The following is an 11,598-nucleotide window of genomic DNA, read 5'->3' on the forward strand; positions in this document are numbered from 1 at the left end:
CGGAACTTAGCCCAAAGTAATCAATCTTCTGAAATGCAAGCATAATTAGCCCACAAACAACACTGTTACAGCTCTATTGCCCATGGGAGTGGAGGTGGCATTGCTGGATCTCACAGACAGCGTGTGAATTAGTATGGTGCTGTATTAATTCTTACTGCTATCAATAATGCATTTAGAGGGAATTAATTACAAGGCATCAGTAGGTTAAATGAGATTAAATAGAATTCAATTATTCCCTGAATGTTTGATTATCGGAACTGAGTAATGGCCTTCTAGATCTCAACTCGGTTGTTTTTGGAAGATTATGCAAGAGTGGTCTGAGGTGTGTTCCAGGAGCCTAGATGGCATAATATGTGGAAAATTAGTTAATTTGCTACTATAGTGCTTCAAGATAATTGGCAATACAAAAAACTTGATGGATTATATGCAACTTCAGTGCATATGTGTAAAATGTTTATTTTCATATATTATTACAGAGCTGGCTTTTCCAGTCTCCTCTTACAAAAATGCTTTCTACCAAGCAGCTTGATTGAAGTTAATTCTGTGAGTTTGATGAATGTTTTCTGTCCATCAGAGGCACAAGGTATGTAGCTACTTTTGCCAGGAGTTTAGTCGTGATTGTGTGGTCCCAGCAATGAGTTTCTGCTGTCAGCAGTCTGTCCATCTGGCTTTTAAACTTGGCAACAACACAGACATTATAGTGATGTTCCCTTTCAAGCACAGACATTTGAGAATACATGCTGACTCCAACAAGTACCAGTAATTGCACAGTACTGTTAAATAGCAGGCACTACACAGGGCTCCCTGGAGAATTCACTGGGGATACGGGTTGCTTCATAATGGTTCTGCTCTTTCTTCAGAAGTCATTATACCTGTAAATAGTAAGATGCCCATGTTAAAATTTAAGGTTCAGTATGACAAGAGGACTCTGTTGTACAGAACTTTTGTAGCATAATAGCAGTAGTCACTGGAAGATACTTTTAAGACTTAATATATTGAACGGAGCCAAAATAGTGGTGTATTTTTAGATTAGTGGTGCCCAACATCTGAGTTTCTAGGAATCTGTCTGGCTACACTTTCGCATCTATCTTAGAGTAATTCTGTTTTTCTGTGTATCGGGTGGTACTGAATATAGAGATGCCTTGAATTTACACTTGGCTTTATCTTCCTTTCTTAGCTTACTCCCATGTCTGACTCCTGCTATGAAACTGGCCATCAAGGGGTTCAGAAAGCTCATCCTCCCAAACAAACTCAAATATTTAGAAGTAAATAAGCAGCTCAAGAAGGCAGGAATTGCTAATTCCTAAAGACTACACTATTGGAAAAAAGCCTGAGTACTGTCTGTGGATTTTTTACAGAACAGGGAAGGACAGGAGTCACATGCACCTATAGGCAAGATAAGTAAATGATAAATTTCTTCTTTGCAGTATATAGTACTATTTTTTATTTTATTTATTTTAAATTTTATGCTTCCACCTGGAAGGAAGAGGCAAAAATACTTGCATTAGTATTCAGCACAAAATACTTGAGCGTAAAAAGGAAACAGAGTCTGTTGCCCCAAAATGGAGACTGAAATTGTCAGTGGAAGGTAGTAAAGCCCAGTGAAATGATGCTGTGCAACCTGGTACCTTTTAATCCAGCTTTCAGAATTTGCTGAATGTCTCCACCTAGCCTTGTAACTCCGTATTAATCTTAGAGCAAAAGGATTTGATGTTTAAATGTCTAATCAATTCAAAGCTAGTCTTTGAGAGGGTCATGTAGTCATCTGGTCTGAAATAACCCTATTCTCTTTCCCAAAAGTATTTATCAAAGCCCTACTAGCCATAAATAAACTAAGTCCTGGAATCTTGTTTAACAAAAACTCCTGTGAGATGATGTTTGACCGTATATGAGGTGATGGAAAATTAGTCATTGCCTTTCTGGCACTATAGTTACAAGTGCTGTCTAAACAAGGACTGCAGAATTACACTGGCTTATTTTCCATGGGCTGCCACATGTATTTATTCAGGGTCGAGGTCTGTTGAGTCTTGTGAGACTCGAGTTGAATCCCCATGTCTCAGACCTACTTGAAACCATTTTAGGTTTTTTGCTCCATTTCATTCGCCTTATGAATTTTTGAATTGCTGAAAATCCATGTTAAACTTGGCCTGCAGTTCAATCTGATCCATTTCCTTTTTCTTTAAGTGGAATTCCTAACCAGGTATGTTCTAACATAATGGGCTGTAAGCAATTAATCACACAGTTATTAATGGAAGTAGAAGGCAGTACATTGCAAGCATGTTCCTTTCACTTAACCATGTGAATTTGTGTCTGGTGAAAATGCAAAGACATCAGTCAAGCTGACAGATACAACCTCTGTCTTCTGTGCTACCGCCGTTACCATTGTTCAGTGACATGGAGCGTTCAGTGACGTGGAGCGTTCAGCGTGGCAGCTGGCAGTTAGAAACCCCTCCAAACAAATCGAGTAGTGTGGTGAGTTCCATACCTTAGCTGAGGGAATGGCAATAAAATGTACCGTGAATGCAAACGCTAAATTACTGTATGAAAGTTGTGCCTTTTATAAATAGTTGCCTGCCAGAAGGGAACGATAGGAAACACATTTGCATGGGGAGCTTGCGTGCAGTTAATAATCTGAATGATAAGAAACTTTTTTCCTCCTGACAGCCCAGAATTGTTTTATAAATTTTTTAAAAATGTGAAATAGGTGTTTGACGTGAGCGATTAAGGGAAGCTATTTAGAATTGCAAAATGAATTAGAGCTTTAAAATGTCTTTACACAGTTATATGCAGTAGTATTGGAATTAGAATAATGAGCTAGGAAATTGCTTCTTCGAAATGAGAAACATTTGAAACCAGAAATAATCTTCCAATTTTACTTCTCTGAGTTAAATTGCTTTTAATTCTAGATACTCAACAGTGATGTTGATATACATCAGGAGTCTCACAAATAGGGGTGGTTTTGTATTTTAGAAATTTCTGAAATGTTGAAATCTCCTAATGTTTTATGCATCTCTGCAAAAGGGAGAGGTCAGTGTCACGGGGCTTAATTTCATATTTCCCACATCAACCTTTACATGCCATCCAGTGGAAGTAGCATTGGCGTATCTCCACTGTGAATATGAAGCACCTAGGAGAGTTTCCATGTTTCTAATCCTGTTTCCCCTGCAGAGAAACTTCATTATTTTCAGTGTAATGCCTCCATATTGCTGAGCATAAACTTCCTTTACAAAGGTGAGTGTCATTGTTTCTGTTTACCTGGGAGAAACTGCAGCGCAGGAATGGGGGATGATTCATCCATGTTGTCTTAGCGATGTGCTGATTGAGCCTCCGGTTTCCTGGTAGCTTGTGCCTTAGTCATATCCTCCTGTAAAGGCTGGTTCGAGATCACCCCTCAAGGGCTGTGCTTACATTTTGTGTTAACAGCAAGAGGGAAAAATATTGCAGATTGAATTCCTTCTCACTTGTCCTGAAAGAAGACCCTGGCATTATTTATATCTGTAGATTTTAATATTAAGATACTTCTAGAGACTCAAAACCAGCACACAGTGACTCCAGTGCCCGAGGTGAAGATCTACAAGTTACTATGGCTACCCTAAGGCTTTTCCAAGTCACACTTGCCTGAGCTCACACAGCTGGTAGCACTTGAGTTTGTGGCTGTTAGCAACAGGGACCAAAGGATGGGCTGGGTTCTTCCACCAGACCTGCTCTGCTGCTGGACCACCAGATTCTGAAGTTTCTCCGCACCATGTGTACCGCAGGAGATGGCTTCTTGGGAGTGCGGCTTCCCTTCAGCTTCTCAGACAGGCTCCCCCCCTGCCGTTGTTGGCGAGCGAGAAGGTAAGAAGTTGTAGGGCCGCAGATGGTGAGAAATGAATGATTAGAAAACCAAAATCCAAACCCCAGCTGTCAGTCTCTAGTGGAAACCCTGTGGTTCCAGTTGCAATTCTGGTCGGGGTCATTAGATAACAAGTGTTTGCTAATATGCTAAGAGGCTTGAAGAAATCTGTGGTAACAAGCCAGGCCCATAAAGCTTTTTGATAATTATGTAAATCCTGTGAAAAAGTCTGTAGATCACACACCTTTTTAAAAATTTAAATTTAAGACTTTCTTAAATAGTGTTCAGCTAAATTTGTTATGGAATGGCTGAAACTGGTTAAAAAACACTTAAACACTTAAAATGCTGGCATCTTCATACTGTGCTGCTGTGTCAGCAGAAGGCCCGTTAGAGGTATGCAGACAGGCTCTCCCCCTTGGAAGGCTCTTCCTCCTTAGGAGTGGGGCTCATGGGTGTTGCTCAGTGCCTGAACAAGAGGAGGTTGGTGATGGGCAACTTGTCACTCAGACATGTAATCTCAGGGCCATTCACCTCTGTGCCTTTCTAAGCAGAGAATTTGTCTGCTAATGACAGCAATTCTTACCTTGGTGGTGAACTTTAAATCACATGAAAACCATTGACTCTGCCACAGAAATTAATCCAGAGTTTTCAGTGGCTGTTTCAGTAGCCTATTTCAATACAGATTTTATACACTGTCATTACAAGTAACCTGTGAAAGATGTCTGTAATTGTGCAGCCCCAGTGCAGACACATATGTTGTGCACGTGTGATCTTCATGGTCCAAATGGCCCTTTTCTCAGTCCCAGTTGACACAGTTGACACTCTCAACTTGAGGTGAACAGATGAAGTGATGCTGTCCCTCTGATTTTGTAACCAAAGATACAAAATTAAACTGGGGTAAAATTTCTCACTGAATACAGATTTGCAGCGTGTAAAGCAGTGTTCTTGTGAGTACATTTTAAAGGAATAGTTATCTGCTAAAAAGGAAGAGGGATATGATTATATCTAAACTTTCAGACCAAAGAAACTAAGGCTCCTGAAACCTGTGCAGGCAGCAGCAGGTGCAGCCTGTGTTTTGCTGAGAGCAGGGTTGGTCCTTGGTACCATGTCCCCATCCCATGCAGGACCCAGCTGGGGCCCAGTCCCAGGAAAGGTGAGAAATGGGGGAACAAACGCTCCTAGTATTACTAAATTTTTTGCCTTTCCATTGCTTCTACATGCACAAATGGTGAACAGCAGTAATACTTGTGTTAGGCTGAGGAGCGAGTTTCATTTCCACATAAATAATTTATGGCAATCCCTAGCTGTTACAATGATAAATTATGATAAATAGATTAGTTTCATTTAGTTTCTCCGGGTTTGCTGTGCAGATGGGCCGTGCCCTGCGGTGCAGCAGGAATGGGGGGCTGTTCCACAGTTGGTGTCACACCTCTGCCTATTCCACACAACGGGGAAAATCAGATTATGGATCTTCTTTGTCACAGTCCCTTCAGCAACCTTTAGGCGAGGTGAAGGTGGCACTTGGCCATTTGGCTGGGGGCTCACAGCTTGTGGTGCCCCTCTGCCAGGAGACTGAGCACCCCGTGTGAGGAGAGCCCGGCTGAGATCCCGGGGATGTGTGTGGTGGCAGAGTTCAGAAGTGAAAAGCCATAAAACTAGAGCCCCTGTGACTGATGCAGATAATCTAATAAAAGCGTTAGCGAGACTCTCCTCTGGAGACACGGCTGCTTAGTTTGGGGCATGTGTGACCGACTAATGCTGGAGTGTGAATGTGGGTGTTTCCTCACTGCTGGGAGTGGCGGGAACCTGTAGTTTGTCACCTTATTACAGCTTTGCTCTGTCAGGCCCAGGAGAGGAAAGCAGCAGCTGGCAGCTTTAAGAGTCATGCAGTCTGACTGGAAACTGCTGGTTGGAGGCTCTGAAGTGTTACACCTAAACCTCAGACTTAAAGATATGTCTGTCTGTTCTCAAATTCTCTCCTTATCGATGATCAGTGCTTTCCAGAAACAGGTTCAGGTAGGTTAAAACGTGGGGTAACACTGAAGAAACCAAGTCATTGGCTGCCAGGAGAAAAGGCGGGATAACAATTTATGTTAACTATTGTGTAAAAGCCAGAGGTCCCCTTACAGGTCTTCCACTTTTGGCTACCCCTGAGATTCTGTTCTGGTAAGGTTTTACCCATCTGTAATCCTGATTTTGTGTATCTTGGAGACTGATTAAGTTTACCTGGGAGGGACTGTTAAGTTGCTCTAAGCCACAAAGCTGTGCCGTCCCAATGTCCTCCTGCTTCCTTCTTGTTTGCTGGGATTCCTGAATAGTGGATGCATCCTGACATGCAAGTTCTGCTGCTGTCACCTGTCCTATGGAACCCTTTTCCTACAGTTAGGGAGACATAAGTGTATATTACCTACCCACATATGGCTTTCTAAAAGAAATTATGAAGTATTCTTGTGTGCCCTTCCTAAGCAGGCACCTGCTTGGGCCCATCTACCTGGTAGGCAGAAAAGAGCTGTGAATGTCTCTTTCCACTGTTCTCACCCGTGACCGCGGCCTCTGCTGGTGACTTCAGAAATGATTTCTTTTGTGCTTGCTGTAATGATGCTCCCAGCTCCATGGCCTGTGCTGTACTGCAGTGCCGGATGCTGGCTGAGAAACTCAAGGTAAGGAACTGATCTAGTGAATAACTTTGGATATGTTAGGCCTCCTACACTGTAAAGTCTTTCTCCAGTTATTGCTGTATATCAAATACCGACACAGCCACCCCTGAGGATTTCCATTGTGCAGAAACTAGGAAATATATTCTTAGATTAATTTGTGGCTTTACTGTAAGACTGATTTACTCCTTCCCATTCCATCCAGCATGACTTCTACTGTGGTGAAATCCCACTATATTTTTGGGAAGAATTCTGAGAACTAAAAAGCTCTCATCCTGTGTTGGTAAGATGTTGACTCACTGAGTGATTGCTTTCCTGCTGCCAATGAGTAAATCAGGCACTTAAAACTAAGAAAAGCAGAACTATCCCAGTCTCTGTAATTAAATTCTGCTAGTTTGATTCTTAACTATTTTTTTTGTGATCTATTTTGTACGGCACATGAACATACAACAACTTTTCTTCACAAGAATAATTTGTTGAAAGACTATGTAATTAATATAGGAATAAATTAAGCATGGCTTTTAAACCAAGAAATTAAGGCGCTCTATTTTGTGTACAGATCTTTGCTGTTTTATTAGAGATAGAAACCCTGAAGTGTTTATGAGAAAATATTATGTTGTTTCATAGCTTTGTACTATCCATTGATTTTTACTATAGTTAATTCTTAGTCAAATTACAGCTCAGTTGTTACTGTCCCATTGCTTTCAGTTCATGCCCTTGTTCCTGATAAATATGAAACAGTTAAGTGTTCCTATGAAAAAACGGAATGGTTTTCCCCTCTGCTCCATTTCTGTATGTTTTTTATTTACTGTTACTTTTGGGCAATGTTCAGAGTCTCTTTGTATTCCAGAAATGGAAAAGGACATAACTTTGTCTAGTCAAGCAACCTGATCTTAGTCTCAGTCTGAGAGAACAGGTAACCCTCATGGACACAAATCATCAGCACTGAAGGCACAACCGCAGCGTGCTGTAGCAAAGACGTGGGTTCAGCTTGCATTGTGTGTGCTTGGCAACTCCAGTATATCCTCTAAGATCTCCTCACAGTATTTATAGCTTGTAATGATACTCACACCAGTGTGTCTTATTTTTTTGAAGCTAGTCAGCCTGTAACTTTGCAAGGCAGAATATGTGCTCTTACCCATCTTTGTGCTGCAGGCCTTACCCAAACTTAACCACCAAAGTGCTCAACCTGGCAGGTATCTGCAACTCTAACTGACCTCCTATGCACTAGGATCATTTCCTTTCTACAAAATGTTTAAACTATATTAGGCATCATATATAGCCTCTGAAGGCCATCCAGATAAAATACTAGTATTGCTAGAAACTTCCAGAAGATGCTTTGTACTGGGCCCCTGTGGAATACACGTGTGGTGTATATTTCCAAGGAAAACATTTATAGGTAGGAATACCCACCTGAGGGTATGTATGCCACATCTGTCTACTTGAAGCTTATGCATTAGGCTGTGTAGGTCACCTGGGACCACTGCATTGCTGCAAGTGCTTTGAAACAAATCTGCTTGACAACACAGCCTGAGAGCAGACAAAATGGGCTATGATTCAAAATAAGTGGTGACTCGATGCAAGGGTAAATCATGGTCAACTCTTCTGATCTAGGTTGCTTTACTAGCAGGAAGTGTGTTGAGAGATGTTTTCTGTTTCACAGTGTTGAGAAGCTTTAACTTGTCTGTCAGTGGACACGATGCTGCTGTACGTGAGGCTTTCTGTGTGCAAAAGTGCAACTGGAACACGTAGTTGGAGCTTTCGCTTCTCAGACAGCAACAAAGCTGGCAGGGCTCCTCCAGCATCAGGAATCTGTTCAAATAGAAGAGATAATCAAGTACTCTTGGAGACAGTCTGTGTTCATCTGGTGCCGTGGCTCATATTTAAATCAATAAATGCAAGAATACTCTGACTGCTTCTGTAGTTTGTCTCCCGTCTCAGCTCAATAGGTGAGTAACTTCATAATGTGTTTCCTTTTGTCCATCCTTTACGACAAGTGATAAGGAAGAAAAAACTACTGAAAATAGTTTTCCAGCTACCCTCTGCTTAGACTTTCTATGAGACTGAAATTGGGAAGGAAGCTGGTGTTCAATAACGTAATGTATCAGCGGGCTGGCTGTTCTTTGCCTCCGGTGAAGTCTTGTCCATTGGGTTCCTCCTCTCAAATGTGACAGCAAATTTGTTTCAAAGTAATTGGGTTAGGCCTTAAAAGTGAGCTCAGGCAAAACCACACAGCTTCAGAAGAAGGTATTTTCTTTAGCTGCTTTTGATATAAATATTCTGTGTTCTAGCATTTGATGGACCTTTCTCAGGCACACTTGGCAAATTTGAAATTCCATTTGTTTTAAGTGGTCAAAGCATCCCTAGCAAATAAAATTGTGTGCTTTGTCTAGCCTTCCTTACACACTGCAAGAACCAGCAAAGTATTTGTTCCTTGCAATGCACTCTTGAAACTATCTTAACTTAGATTCGAGCCTGTTTGCCTTTACGGGTAGAATGCAGCTCTAAAAATCCAGCTTACATGCTAACAAAGTAGAATGATAATAAAGGTGGTGTGTGTTTGTTTTGGAGGGGAACAAGGGTCTAATCTCCCTGGCTGGAGAGGAACATCAGAACATTTGTTTGGGAAAGCTGAGGTTCAAAAAAGTTACATTCTCAACAGGAGCCCTGGTTTCTGCATACACATACTTTGTGTGTACCCTTCATGAAGTTGGCAATCTGTTCTTGTTTTCTCCCTATGTGATGAAATGATAAAACAAAGACTGAGTTGAATACTTACTTTCCATGATTGCAGTGTCTGCTGGAAGCTTTCCTTCAGCTCTCAAACAGATTTTTGCCTGTTAAAATCATTATGTTCTGGTTTAGATTGCAGGATTTGATGACTAAGCAGATACCCAGGAAATCCTTCCAAGTAGCTTGTACGCTATATTTCAAATTCATCTACATACCATCTGTAAGAAATGGAATGGACAATGCTTTTTTCCCTCTTTTATTATTTTTTTAAAGCACTTGTATTCTCTCCTGCAAGCTGAGTTGAGGAGTAGATGGACGCTCCATGTTTCAACTCAGCCATGCATGCTGGCTGCTTTTATTCTTCCTTTCATTAAGTCTCTCAAGATTTGGCACAACAAGAGCATTATATAAGACTAAATAATTCTTACATAAATCTGAGTGAATGCCTTTCACGAAGTACTGAGTGCTCATCATGGCTATAAGTAAAAATGAATCACTTCCTTTTTAAAGGGAAGCTTTAAACCTTGTATTTTGTGTAGTTAATTGCCACAAGCCAAAATAACCTTTTGAGCTCTTTGAATTTTCACAGCTGCAGACTGGAGGGAAAAAAGCCCCACACTGATAAATAGAAACTCAAGAATTTCCAAAAGAAATTATTCCCCACTCCAACTGCCTCTTTTAGCACAAAGCCCAGCTCATTTTTGCCAGAATGGTAAATGTTTCTATCATGTGTTTGTAGGACCAAGAACCCGAGTTTCTAAAGGAGAGGATGAGAAAGAATAAAGCAGGGACAGTATGAATTTGGTACTTCAAGAACAGCATGGAGAACAGGTCAAGAAGTATAAGTAATGAAGCTTTTGCTGGAGGCTCATTGAGCAGGTTCAGGGCTCAGCAGCTCAGCAACAGAATCATGGAAGACTCTCAACATGTTCCTCTGTATAGGGAAATACAGGGATGTACCTCATGCATGCTTTTAAGCCAACAGAATAAATATCTGTATTAAAAGACAAGATTAGTATGTGGAATAGGAACTGGCATATAAGGAACCTCAGAGGAAAAGTGAGAGAAAATGTAATTTCCAGTCTCCTTGATGAAGTGAGAACCAGTACTGGGAAAGATCAGAGGCTGCCTGAAGAACACTGGGACTGCAGTCATTAAACCCAGCCTTGCTGGAGGAGAAATTCTGTGGCCTGTCATCCTCCTCTGCTATGGGATGCTTATCTCCTGGTGCAAGAGGGAGTTTCTTGCTTCAGTGAAAGACAAGAGTGGGAATGAAGGACCTGGCCTTGAAGAGGAGGTTTGTGCAGTGAAGTAGTGGGCTGGCAGTTGGGAGACATGAAAGAAAAACAGCATGGTAAGTCATCACCACACAAACTGAAATCACTTGTTGGCAAACACGGGAATGAGAAGTATGGGATATAGTCAGTATATTAAAAGACCAGTGGATGGCAGCATATTTTTACTACTGAAATACTGGGTTGTCACACCACATGTTTTGGTTGTAGCTCATCTGCTGACTAATACATCACATGTCACAAGAACAAATCCATGTTTGAGAAGTTGGCACAGGCTGCAATGACTTGTGCTTCTTGTGTAGAGTTCATGTGTCTCTAAGCTAGTGGTGGCCACTATTGTAGATGTCCCACACCCCGTCACGTGGGAGACCAGCAGCATGTTTGACAAGGACAGGAGTGAAAAGTGAGGTGGGTTACAAACTGGCTTAAGGAGAGAAGCCAGAGAGTGGTAGTCAATGGTGCGGAGTCTAGTTGGAGACCAGTATCTAGTGGAGTACCTCAGGGGTCAGTACTGGGGCCAGTATTATTCAATATATTCATTAACGACTTAGACGAGGGAATAGAGTGTACTATCAGCAAGTTTGCTGATGACACTAAGCTGGGAGGAGTGGCTGACACGCCAGAAGGCTGTGCTGCCATCCAGCGAGACCTAGACAGGCTGGAGAGTTGGGCGGGGAATAACCTAATGAAATTTAACAAGGAAAAGTGTAGAGTCCTGCATCTGGGCAGGAACAACCCCAGGTTCCAGTATCGGTTGGGAAATTACATATTAGAGAGCAGTGTAGGGGAAAGGGACCTGGGGATCCTGGTGGACAACAGGATGACCATGAGCCAGCACTGTGCCCTTGTGGCCAGGAAGGCCAATGGCATCCTGGGATGTATTAGAAGGGGGGTGGTTAGTAGATCAAGAGAGGTCCTCCTTCCCCTCTACTCTGCCCTGGTGAGACCCCATCTGGAATATTGTGTCCAGTTCTGGGCCCCTCAGTTCAAGAAGGACAAGGAACTGCTGGAGAGGGTCCAGCGTAGGGCAACCAAGATGATTAAGGGAGTGGAGCACCTCCCTTATGAGGAAAGGCTGAGG

The sequence above is a fragment of the Nesoenas mayeri genome (genome assembly GCF_963082525.1).
Source record: "Nesoenas mayeri genome assembly, chromosome: 8".
In the NCBI taxonomy this organism is placed as follows: Eukaryota; Metazoa; Chordata; class Aves; order Columbiformes; family Columbidae; genus Nesoenas; species Nesoenas mayeri.